Here is a 10,404-nt window from a genome sequence, read left to right on the forward strand (position 1 = left end):
ATGTCTCCTGCCATGGCTAATTTGTGTTTTCTCCTTTCTTTTTCTTGATCCAGCCTGCTAAGTATTTATCAGTTTGGTTAATCTTAATCTCATGTGTCAACGTGTGGCTTTTAAATTTTCTCTATACATTTGCTTTTGATTGTATTCATTTTTACCATTATTTTTATTATTGCCTTTATTTTTCCTTCTCCCTTCTCTGAATATGTTGTTTTTCCTCTAGCTTCTTGAGTGTGAAGCACAGATCATTCATTTTCTACCTTTTTGCTTTTCTAACATATTCATTTAGAGTTGTAAATTTCCCTCTGAGAGCTGCACTAACTACATCCAACAAATTTTGTATGTCATGTTTTTATTTCCATTAACTTATAATTTCTGTTGTGATTTCTTCTTTGACATATTGAATTATCTAAAAGAGTATGGATTATTTCCAATGGTTTGAGGTATTTTCTAATATTTTTGGTATTAATTTCTAGTTTGACTTCAATGTAGTCAGAAAACATATTTTATTATTTTGATCATTTGAAACTTGTTGAGACTGATTTATGGCTAGACATATGGTCTATTTCGGAAAATGTTCTATGTGTACTTTCAGAAAGCACATATGATACAATTGGTAGGTGTGTTCTATATATTGTCCATTGGGTGAAGCTGGATAGCTGTATGCTTCAAATCTTTTATAGCGTTCTTTTATTCAAAACGTGCTTCTTATAAACAGCATATAGTTGAGGTTTTGAAAATCCAATCTGACCCCCGTCCCTTTGGGCTGTTAATACTGTTAATAGCCCTAGCACATCACAGTCTCCCTTCTGGCTCTTCTGCAGCCCACCCACACCTTTAAAAATAGTCTCCTTGAAATTAAATCTTCCTCAGATTATCCTAAATTAAGTATACCATGTGTTTCATATGGGAGCCTCAACCGACTCACTGCCTTCTTTATCCCAGTCCCCATTGCAGTGAGGTTGGGGGCCATATGACTAGTGCCGACCAATGGACTGTGAACAGAAATGACAGCATCACAGCATCACTCCCACGGAGCCTCCTCCATCCCAGTCATCCCTGTTGTGACAATCTCAGAGGCTACGTTCTCCAACGGCTGAGCTACAGGATGGGGAAAAGCTGCCCAACCTGGTATGTACTTACTTTGTGTGAGTAAGAAGAAAACATGGTATGGTGTAAGGGTTCCAGGGTGAATTCGATATTTCTGAATAGCCAGTTCCACCTTGGCTTGGGATCATGCCGCATATCTACGTTGGTGCCGTAAGTACAGTTGTTGATAGGTGTTTGCCTTGTTCTGTCTTTTTACTCCTTCCCTTCCTTCCTTTGTTCTTTCCCTTGTTCTTCTTTCTCTCTACATTTCTTCTGTTTCTCACTCTTCCTCTGATTCTTTTTCAATTTTTCTTTCTTTCTCAGTTTAGTTCTTCTATGTTCCTGTTGATTCCAAGCCCTATAATTTTCCTCCAGTGAATTCTGCTTTATCCAGACAGCTAAAGTGAGTTTCTATTGCTGGCATCTAAGAACCCCAATTGGCACACTATTTCCCACTTACCGTTATGTCATAGACGTATTTCCAAAAGATTATTTTAATGGCTGCACAATCTTTCATCATATTTATGTAGCATAATTTATTTGACCATGCCCAAGTGTTCTAGTAAGTTATAAACTTCTATTAAATACTTACAATGAATATTATCACATTTACATTTTTAGCTTCAATCATGGACATCGTGTTAGGATATCTTTGGAGTGAAATTATCAGCTTAATTGTGTGAACATTTTAAAACCTCTTATGGCATAAAGTTAATTTTTTTCCTAGAAATTTTATACCAATTTGTACTTTCACTTGTGCGATGCTCTATTTTCCTACTTTACTCAATGAGATTGAGTGCCATAATTATATTTAAACATTCTTTGATAATCTATAGGAGAAAAATCTCATTGATGTTTTAATGAGCATTTCTTTGATCAATGAAGCTGAATATTTTGAAATATTTTATTACATATTTTTATTTCATCTTTTGAGCACTTTGCATTCACTATTTTTCTATTGGAATGTTTATTTTTATTGATTTGTGATTACTTTTTACATATTAGAGGCATTAATCTTTTGTCATATTTCTTGCAACCATTTTATTCTTGTTTGTAGTTTCCCAATAAATTAAACTAAATGCTTTTTAAAACAAAAAGATTTAGATCTTATTTATTAAATTCTACCTTAATCTTTGCTATATTTTTCTGCTACTTTTAGGTTTAAAGTGTCTTGATGTACCCCCAAGATCGAACATTTGTTTGCTTTTTAATGATTTCCCTTTCTTACATTTACTTCTTTAAATCCTCTGGAATTTATGTTAATGTATGATGTGAAGAAAATAGCTAATTTTATTTCCCTGCAAATCGCTAACCAAATGTCCCAGCATCATTTATTGAATAATCTGTTTCTTCCCCACAGGTCTGCAATGCCACCTCAGTAAGCTGAGACATGGTAATCGCCATGGCAACAGGGCTGCATTAAAAGCACCGTGCACACAAAGTGGAGGGCTGGTGCCTGGCAGAGTTCAGTCTGATCTCACTGCACATCTTTCCTAATTAAGATGCACCTTTTGGTTTTGTCTTGAAAAAAAAAGAAAAGAAAGGAAAGAAAAATGCTCCCTTTATAGCTACAAGGCAGAATAAAAATTAAGGCAAAAATCCTTTCATGCCCAATATGGGCCTTCCAGGTAGTTGTGGCATGGGGAACCACAGGCAGCAAGTGAGAAAGTGCACAGTGATTTGCTGCTGTTACATCCTGAGAAACTAGAGGAATGTCATCGAAGTCCTTGAATAGCTGGAGAGTGGGTGTGGGATGGTTATGTTTGAAAATGCAGCTCTGATATAAACAAAGTAGAGACTGCAGTGTTTGCCCAGCAAGAGCCTAGCTGGAGACCCTAAGCCTGCCTTCTCCTACTTGGATCGAAGCTTCTGCCATCAACAGGCCACAAAACCCATGCTTCCTGCTCTCTGAGGCTTCTGACTTTAGTTCCCTGGAATCCTCCTTCCTTATCAGGTATCTGTGTCCAGGCCTGGGGGAGACCAGACTGAAGTTTGTCCTTGTCTGCCTACAAGGACAAGGCATACTATTCTGTAGACCACTTGTTTACATGCCCCTAAAATTCATATGTTGAAGCCTGAATCCCCAGTGTAATGATATTTGGAGGTGGGGCCTTTGAAAGGTGATTAGGTTTATATGAGCTCATGAGGGTGAGGCCCTCAAAATTGGATTATTGTTCTTTAAGAAGAGACACAACAGAGTTTGCTTCCTCTTTCTCTCCCTATCATGTGAAGATGCAGCAAGGAGGCGGCAGTCTGCAAACCAGAAAGAGAGCCCTCACCAGGAACCAGATCTGCTGGCAGCTTGATCTCGGACTTTCCAGCCCTTAGAGCTGTGAGAAATGTTGCCTCCAGGTCAATGAGATATTTGTTACAGCACCAGGTGCTGCCTGAGAACTCTACCTTTAGAGAGGCCCCAGGAAGCCTGTGTGCTGGGTCCCTGGGTAGACAATGAAGGTGCTTGACACCCAGTTTGAATATTGGGTCACTGCAGAGCTGTCTGCTGCTGGAGGACAGCTAGCGAGAGGTCATGGCAAGACATCAGAAGAAGCAGAAGTCATGAGCAGGCTGATGCTATGAGACCGAGACAAAATGACACATTGCCCCAGGAAGAGGGACAAAGAGGCAGCAGGCAGAACCTGTGGGAATCAGTAATCTCCTGCTGCCACTGAGGCCCCGGGACTAACTCAGATCCAGTACTGCTCTCCTGGGGCCTGTTCTGACTCCAGCCCCTGTCCTTGGGGTCCCCTGAGATACCTGTAGCCTTGCAATAAGCCCACATTATCATATTTCCCCTGCTGGCCCCGCCCTAGAGCATTTCTAACAATTTCCCCTTCACACACCACTGGGCCTTTGCACGTGCTAGTGCCTCCCCGATTTGCCCTGATTTATCCTTCATCCTCAGACTCCTCAGCTTTGTCCCTTCCTAGGGGAGGACTCTCTTCCCTCCAGTGGGCCCCGTGGTCTTCCCTGATGTCCTCACTGCCATCCTTGTTCTCTACTCAGAAGGAGGCAGATGCTGGCCTGTCCCCACTCCCCTGTAGACTGACCAGATGAATTGACCTGGGCTGGGCAGAGCAGGTGTGTTTGACCAAATGTCTGGGCACCCCATGGCCCAGTCAAGTTGACACAAAAAGTTAACTACCATAGGGCCCCCTTCATTGTATTTGTCCATGAACAAAAAACAGCATCAACTCCAGGTATCTGAGGGTTCTGAAGACAGGTTCTGTGATCCCTTTTTACAGATGAGGACGCAGAGGTTCAGTTAGTTATCACTCACCCAGATCACACTCTCATCTGCTGATGGCAAGAGTATTTGATGGGATGTGTGAGCCCTGCCGTCTCCCTCGGGACATACCGGCTCATTAAATTTGCCAGCCCCTGCCTGGAAAAGTATTTAATTTGCCTTTTACAATGCACCGATTTCAAGCTAATTAACTGGCAATTGAAAGTTATAGGTAGCATTCGAATTTATTAATAACATTGGAAATAAATCTCCCTGGAATTCAATTAATTGAAAACCTCATGAAATTCTTTTTTTATAATCCATAAAGCTGGTCTGGGAGAGAGGTTTTCCAGAAACCTCGGGGGTGGTGAGAACTGCAGGTGTGGAGGGGTGGAGTGGAGAGGGGGCTTCTGTTCTGATGTAGGCCAGTCTTGGCTCACACCCGCCCCTGCCCATAACCTCCAATATGGCCTCTTAGGGTCAGGGAAGAAGCCACGCCCCCATCAAGAATGTCCCGCCATGTGCCAGCGTCAGGGAAGAAGCCACGCTCCCATCGTGAATGTCCCGCCCTGTGCCAGCGTCAGGGAAGAAGCCGCGCCCCCATCACGAATGTCCCGCCATGTGCCAGCGTCAGGGAAGAAGCCACGCTCCCATCGTGAATGTCCCGCCATGTGCCAGTGTCAGGGAAGAAGTCACGCCCCCATCACGAATGTCCCGCCCTGTGCCAGCGTCAGGGAAGAAGCCACGCCCCAATTATGAATGTCCCGCCATGTGCCAGCGTCAGGGAAGAAGCCGCGGCCCCATTGTGAATGTCCCGCCATGTGCTAGTGATTCATTTGCAGTGATTCGTCTGCTTTGCACCTGGCCTGAGCTGGGGACCCAGAGGTGACCTGGCACATAGGATACTCACAGCCGACCGGAAGAGACAGAGTTGGAGGGTGCGCCTTGGATTTAGGGAGGTGAGGACTGAAGCTGGGGGACCCCAATGGCACCTTGACCACCCTCGGCTAGGCCCAAAGCCAGAATCAGGTTGTTTCTGCCACTCCAATAGAAGAGTTGCCCCTTGTGGGTCTTCGGGACATGCCAGGAACAGGCTAAGAAGAGCGTGCCTCCCCGGGAACCTCTGAGGTTCAGCCCAGCCCCAGCCACCGCCACACTGTGGCCGTCATGTCAGGCTCTTGCCAGAAGTTACCATCTGATTCAGTGGGTCCTGACTTTCTTCTCTGGCTGGTGGCAACTGCGGTAGGGAAGGCAGGGGTCCCTGGCTGGGGACTGAGAAGTTGCTTTCAGGCCCAGACTCTGGGTCCCAAAGCAAGCCTGCCTGCTGGGGAGACCCTTGAGCCCCTATCCAAGTAAGAGGGTAGGCTGCGAGGCAGGGTCCTGCCTGAGAGTGCAGCCTTGCTCCGTCCCGGGGCTCAGTGGGGCTGAAGGGGTGAGGACAAGAGGGTCCCCGCAGCCACAGAACTCAGTCACAGGCCAGGGCCCCGGGTGCCCCAAGGACTATGGGGCAAATGAGTTCCAGTCCCTAGGGGAGAGGCCTTGGAAGTAAAGGTGTTACTGGCCAGGTGCGGTGACTCACACCTGTAATCCCAGCTCTTTGGGAAGCCAAGGCGGGAGGATCAGCTGAGGTCAGGAGTTCAAGACCAGCCTGGCCAACATGGTGAAACCCCCTCTCTACTAAAAAATATAAAAATTAGCTAGGCGTGATGGCACACACCTGTAGTCCCAGCTACTTGAGAGGCTGAGGCAGGAGAATCATTTGAACCTGGGAGGCGGAGGTTGCAGTGAGCTGAGATCACGCCACTGCACTCCAGCCTGGGCGACAGAGTAAGACTCCATCTCAGAAAACAAAAGAAGGAAAAAAAGAAAAAAAGGAAAGGTGTGACTGAGGTGGTGTCAGCCCCTTCCCCACCACACACCCTGTATGCACATATGTGCCCATGTGGGCACACGCCGTAGCAGATATGCACACCCACACATCCTCAGGCACACACATGTGCACATATGTGTAATGCACTGGATATACACACATTCTCATGCATGTACAGTCTTGCACATACACACACGTGTACACACGTGTACACAGAACATGCACACACATTCTTATACATGCACACACTTACATATGCACATGCACACGCATAGCAGGGGCTGCAGTCAGCTGGCATTTGAGAAGAAATGTCAGGTTAGATCCAGACGCTGGGCCACAGAAGTGGGTGTGTGCAGGAAGCAGCGCCGAAGGGAGAGGCGGGAAGTGTGCTGTGGGTGGCGGGAGCCGCAGAGCCAAGGAGACTCAGGGAGGACATTCAAGGCAGCCGTGTCTGGGCCAGGCAAATGGGGACAGGGTGGGGCAGGGCGGGGCGAAGTGAGCAGGGGCCTGTGCTAATTCTCCCTCCTTAGTGCCCAGGTAGGTGGCTTTAGAGTGGGAGGCAGTGAGGGCTCTTGCCAGCCCTGCCCCAGCTCTGGCTCTCGAAGTTCAGCCGTGAGCCAGGAGGGGACCTGGGGACTCCTGCCAGGACCGGGCTGACCCTGGTGAGTCCCCTTTCCCCAGGGGCTGTGGGGACGGAGGGCAATTTTGGGCAGGGGAGGATGACTGGGGCCCAGCCCTGCAGGGTCCTGGCTGGGAGCCCGGGGTGCTTTGCTTCCTACTCGAAGCCTTGGGCCCTGTGGACAGCTGGGATGTTCAAGTGGCTGTGTCCACACATGCACGCAAGGACCTTCCTGGTGCCAGGCAGAGGATCAGGTGGGCCCACTCCGTCTCCTTGGCTGCAGATTGAGAGGAGGTGAAGACTTGAGGGGGTCACACAAGGCCAAGAGCTGGGGTCCCCTCGGGGCTTTGAGGCTCTTCCCCCAACAGCACTGTCCCATTTCCTGCAGACACTTAGTGCTGCTTTGCTCCGGGGAGCCAACCTCCACAGGCTGGACAGAGACAGGCCGGGCAATAGGCAGACCTCCTGGCTGACTCCTGGGGCCGCAGCAGCTGTGTGTGCAGAAGCAGCCAGGACAGGGATCCAGGTGACAGCACCAGGGGGCAGAGCTCAGGCTCGAGGCCAGGAACAGGGGAGCCGCTACAGATTCGTGAGTGAGGGAGGAGCGACACCAGGCTTGCACTTCAGAAAGATCATTCTACTGGCCAGACGGCGGGGAGAGGCCAGACTGAGACGCTGCCTCCTCTGCTGACCCTCAGGGGTCAGTTTCCTCTCGCTCCACCATCACCGTCCTCCAAGATTCCCCACCCGGGAGCTGCTTCGGTGTCCTGGGGGATTCATTCCACCCCCACCCAAATCTGCTCTGCCCTTCATCCGCCCCAGCCTTTGCTTGGCCCCTTCCACAGCACCACCCCTGTGTTTATATGAACTCTGCTTTTCCTTCTAGAACATCTTTCTGGGGAACAGAGCAGAGCATGCCTTCCCAAGTCCCACAGACCTGAAACTCAGCTTCACCACCAACCACCTGTGTGACCTTGAGGAAACTACATAACCTCTCTGGAGCTCAGCTGACTCACTCCAAAATGAGAGAGGTGGCTGTGACGTGCAAGGAGGTGACACATCACTGTTCAGCACTAGACCTGTCTGCACCATATTAAGGGCCAATTCACACCCAGTCCCTTGGGGAGACCTTCTCCCTCAGCCCTGTCTCAGGCCTCCTCTGGGACCCATAGTATCCGCTACCCTGGCTCCATTCGACACATTCCCGGCTGCCCCGACCATCCTGCTGGCAGGGACTTGGAAGTTGTTTTTCTCCAGACATTCCTCATACAATCCTCTCCCCACCCCCTAGACTCTGCTGGTCCCATCCTGGCAGGATCCAGAGGACAAATGAAGGCATCCCATGAGTCTGAATATCTAAAAGTTACACATTGAGGCCGGGTGTGGTGGCTCACACCTGTAATCCCAGCACTTTGGGAGGCCAAGGCAGGTGGATCACCTGAGGTCAGGAGTTTGAGACCATCCTGGACAACATGGTGTAACCCCATCTCTACTAAAAATACAAAAAAGGAAGGAAGGAAAGAGGGAAGGAGGGAAGGAGGGAAGGGGGAAGGAAGGAAGGAAGGAAGGAAGGAGAGAAAGGAAGAAGAAAATAGCTGGGCGTGGTGGCGTGTGCCTGTAATCCCAGCTACTCCTTGGGAGGCTAAGGCAGGAGAATTGCTTGAACCTGGGAGGCGGAGGTTGCAGTGAGTCAAGATTGCGCCACTGCACTCCAGCCTGGGCAACAGAGTGAGATTCCATCTCAAAAAAAAAGAGAGAGAGAAAGCAAAAAAGTTATACATTGAGCTAACCAGCTGTTAAGTAAAACAGACTCTATCTTCCTTACGTTGACAGATACCGCTTTCCGAGGACCTGGAAGCCAGGTTTGACATCGGAATTGTGACTGTTAGAGTATCGTGCTGGAAGGTGATGGCTGGGGAGAGCCAGCCCCTGTGGTTCTCCAGCCTTCCTGCTTCCCACACTAGCTTCCACCTTGCACCACGGGGAAGCTTCGTGAGCACATCTGCGGGTGCCCACCTGACGCATCTAAGCTCGGTTCACACCCTGCAAACACAGCAGCTCCCTGGTTGAAAGATAAAGGTGGCCGAGCACAATGTCTCACACCTGAATCCCAGCACTTTGGGAGGCCGAAGCGAGTGGATCATGAGATCAGGAGTTCGAGACCATCCTGGCCAACATAGTGACACCCTATCTCTACTAAATATACAAGAATTAGCTGTGCATGGTGGTGGGCACCTGTAGTCCCAGCTACTTGGGAGGCTGACGCAGGAGAATCACTTGAACTCAGGAGGTGGAGGTTGCAGTGAGCGGAGATCACACCACTGCACTCCAGCCTGGGTGACAGAGCGAGACTCCATCTGAAAGAGAGAGAGAAAAAGAAAGAAGAAAGAAAGAAAGAGAAAGAGAGAGAGAAAGGAAAAGAAAGAAAGAAAGAGAAAGAAAAAGAAAGAGAGAGAAAGAAAGAAAGAGAAAGAAAGAAAGGTAGGTAAAGGCATCAGTGGTCATGGGGTCTGCCCTTAAGACAGAAGACCTGGATGATGGGGGGCGGGTCCCTGGGGCAGGACATTTTGGTGTCCTGGGTAATACAGGGGAGTCTCTCTCTTATCTCTGGCACCGGGTCTAGGGGAATGAATGGCTGCTGGTCTGCTTCCCTGAGGAGGAGAGGACATTTTTTCACAAACAAAAAAAATAAAAATAATTTTTAAAAATTAAAAAATAAGACTAATCGTCAGCTCCCGGACCTCAGTGCCTCCATTGCTGATCATCTGGATACAGCTAGAGTTCTAGCCTATCATCTTATTGGCTTTAAAAATATATACACTTGTTGGCTGGGTGCAGTGGCTCACGCCTGTAATCCCAGCACTTTGGGAGGCTGAGGTGGGCAGATCACGAGGTCAGGAGATCGAGACCATCCTGGCTAACACGGTGAAACCCCGTCTCTACTAAAAATACAAGAAATTAGCTGGGTGTGGTGGCAGGCGCCTGTGATCCCAGCTACTTGGGAGACTGACACAGGAGAATCAATTGAACCCAAGATGTGGAGGTTGCAGTGAGCCGAGATTGCACCACCGCACTCCAGCCTGGTGACAGAGTGAGACTCCATCTCAAAAACAAGCAAACAAAAACAAACAAAACAAAACAAAACGCTTGTCACCTATTTTTGTTCTATTTTTGAGACAGCGTCTTGCTCTGCTGCCCAGGCTGGAGTGCAGGGGCGCCATCTCAGCTCACTGCAGCCTTGACCCTCTGAGCTCAAGTGATCCTTCTACCTCAACCCCCTGAGGCTCTGGGACAACAGGTGCGTGCCACCGCATCTGGCTAATTTTTGTTTTTTGGTTGTTTTTTAGAGATGGGTCTCACTATGTTGCCCAGGCTGTTCATTGCCTATTTTAACTTGGAAGTGTTGGTTCCTTGAGGGCAGAGTTTCCTGTCTTTTGATCATGGAAACTTCTCAATTAAGGGATCAATAAAAGATTCATGACATGAGGGAAGGGAAGAAGGAAGGGAGGAAGGATGCATGGTTTTGTAATTCCTGACCTGGGAAAAGGAATTAAGGGGGTGACGACATTTCTCCAGCCTAAACAGACGCACATTCCCTGCCTGGGA

General features: G+C 48.4%; 1 long non-coding RNA gene across 1 annotated transcript; it reads left to right on the forward strand.

Moving 5' to 3' along the window:
• Nucleotides 1–964: 964 nt before the first annotated feature.
• On the forward strand, nt 965–8,009 carry LOC135274593 (uncharacterized). The gene is made up of 3 exons (XR_010342380.1): nt 965–1,128; nt 3,319–3,466; nt 7,685–8,009. It is a non-coding gene; the product is annotated as an uncharacterized LOC135274593 (long non-coding RNA).
• The last annotated feature ends 2,395 nt before the right edge of the window (nt 8,010–10,404 follow it).

Source organism: Aotus nancymaae, unplaced genomic scaffold (assembly GCF_030222135.1).
Source record: "Aotus nancymaae isolate 86718 unplaced genomic scaffold, 86718_ANA_hifiasm-v0.15.2.pri h1tg000012l, whole genome shotgun sequence".
NCBI lineage: Eukaryota > Metazoa > Chordata > Mammalia > Primates > Aotidae > Aotus > Aotus nancymaae.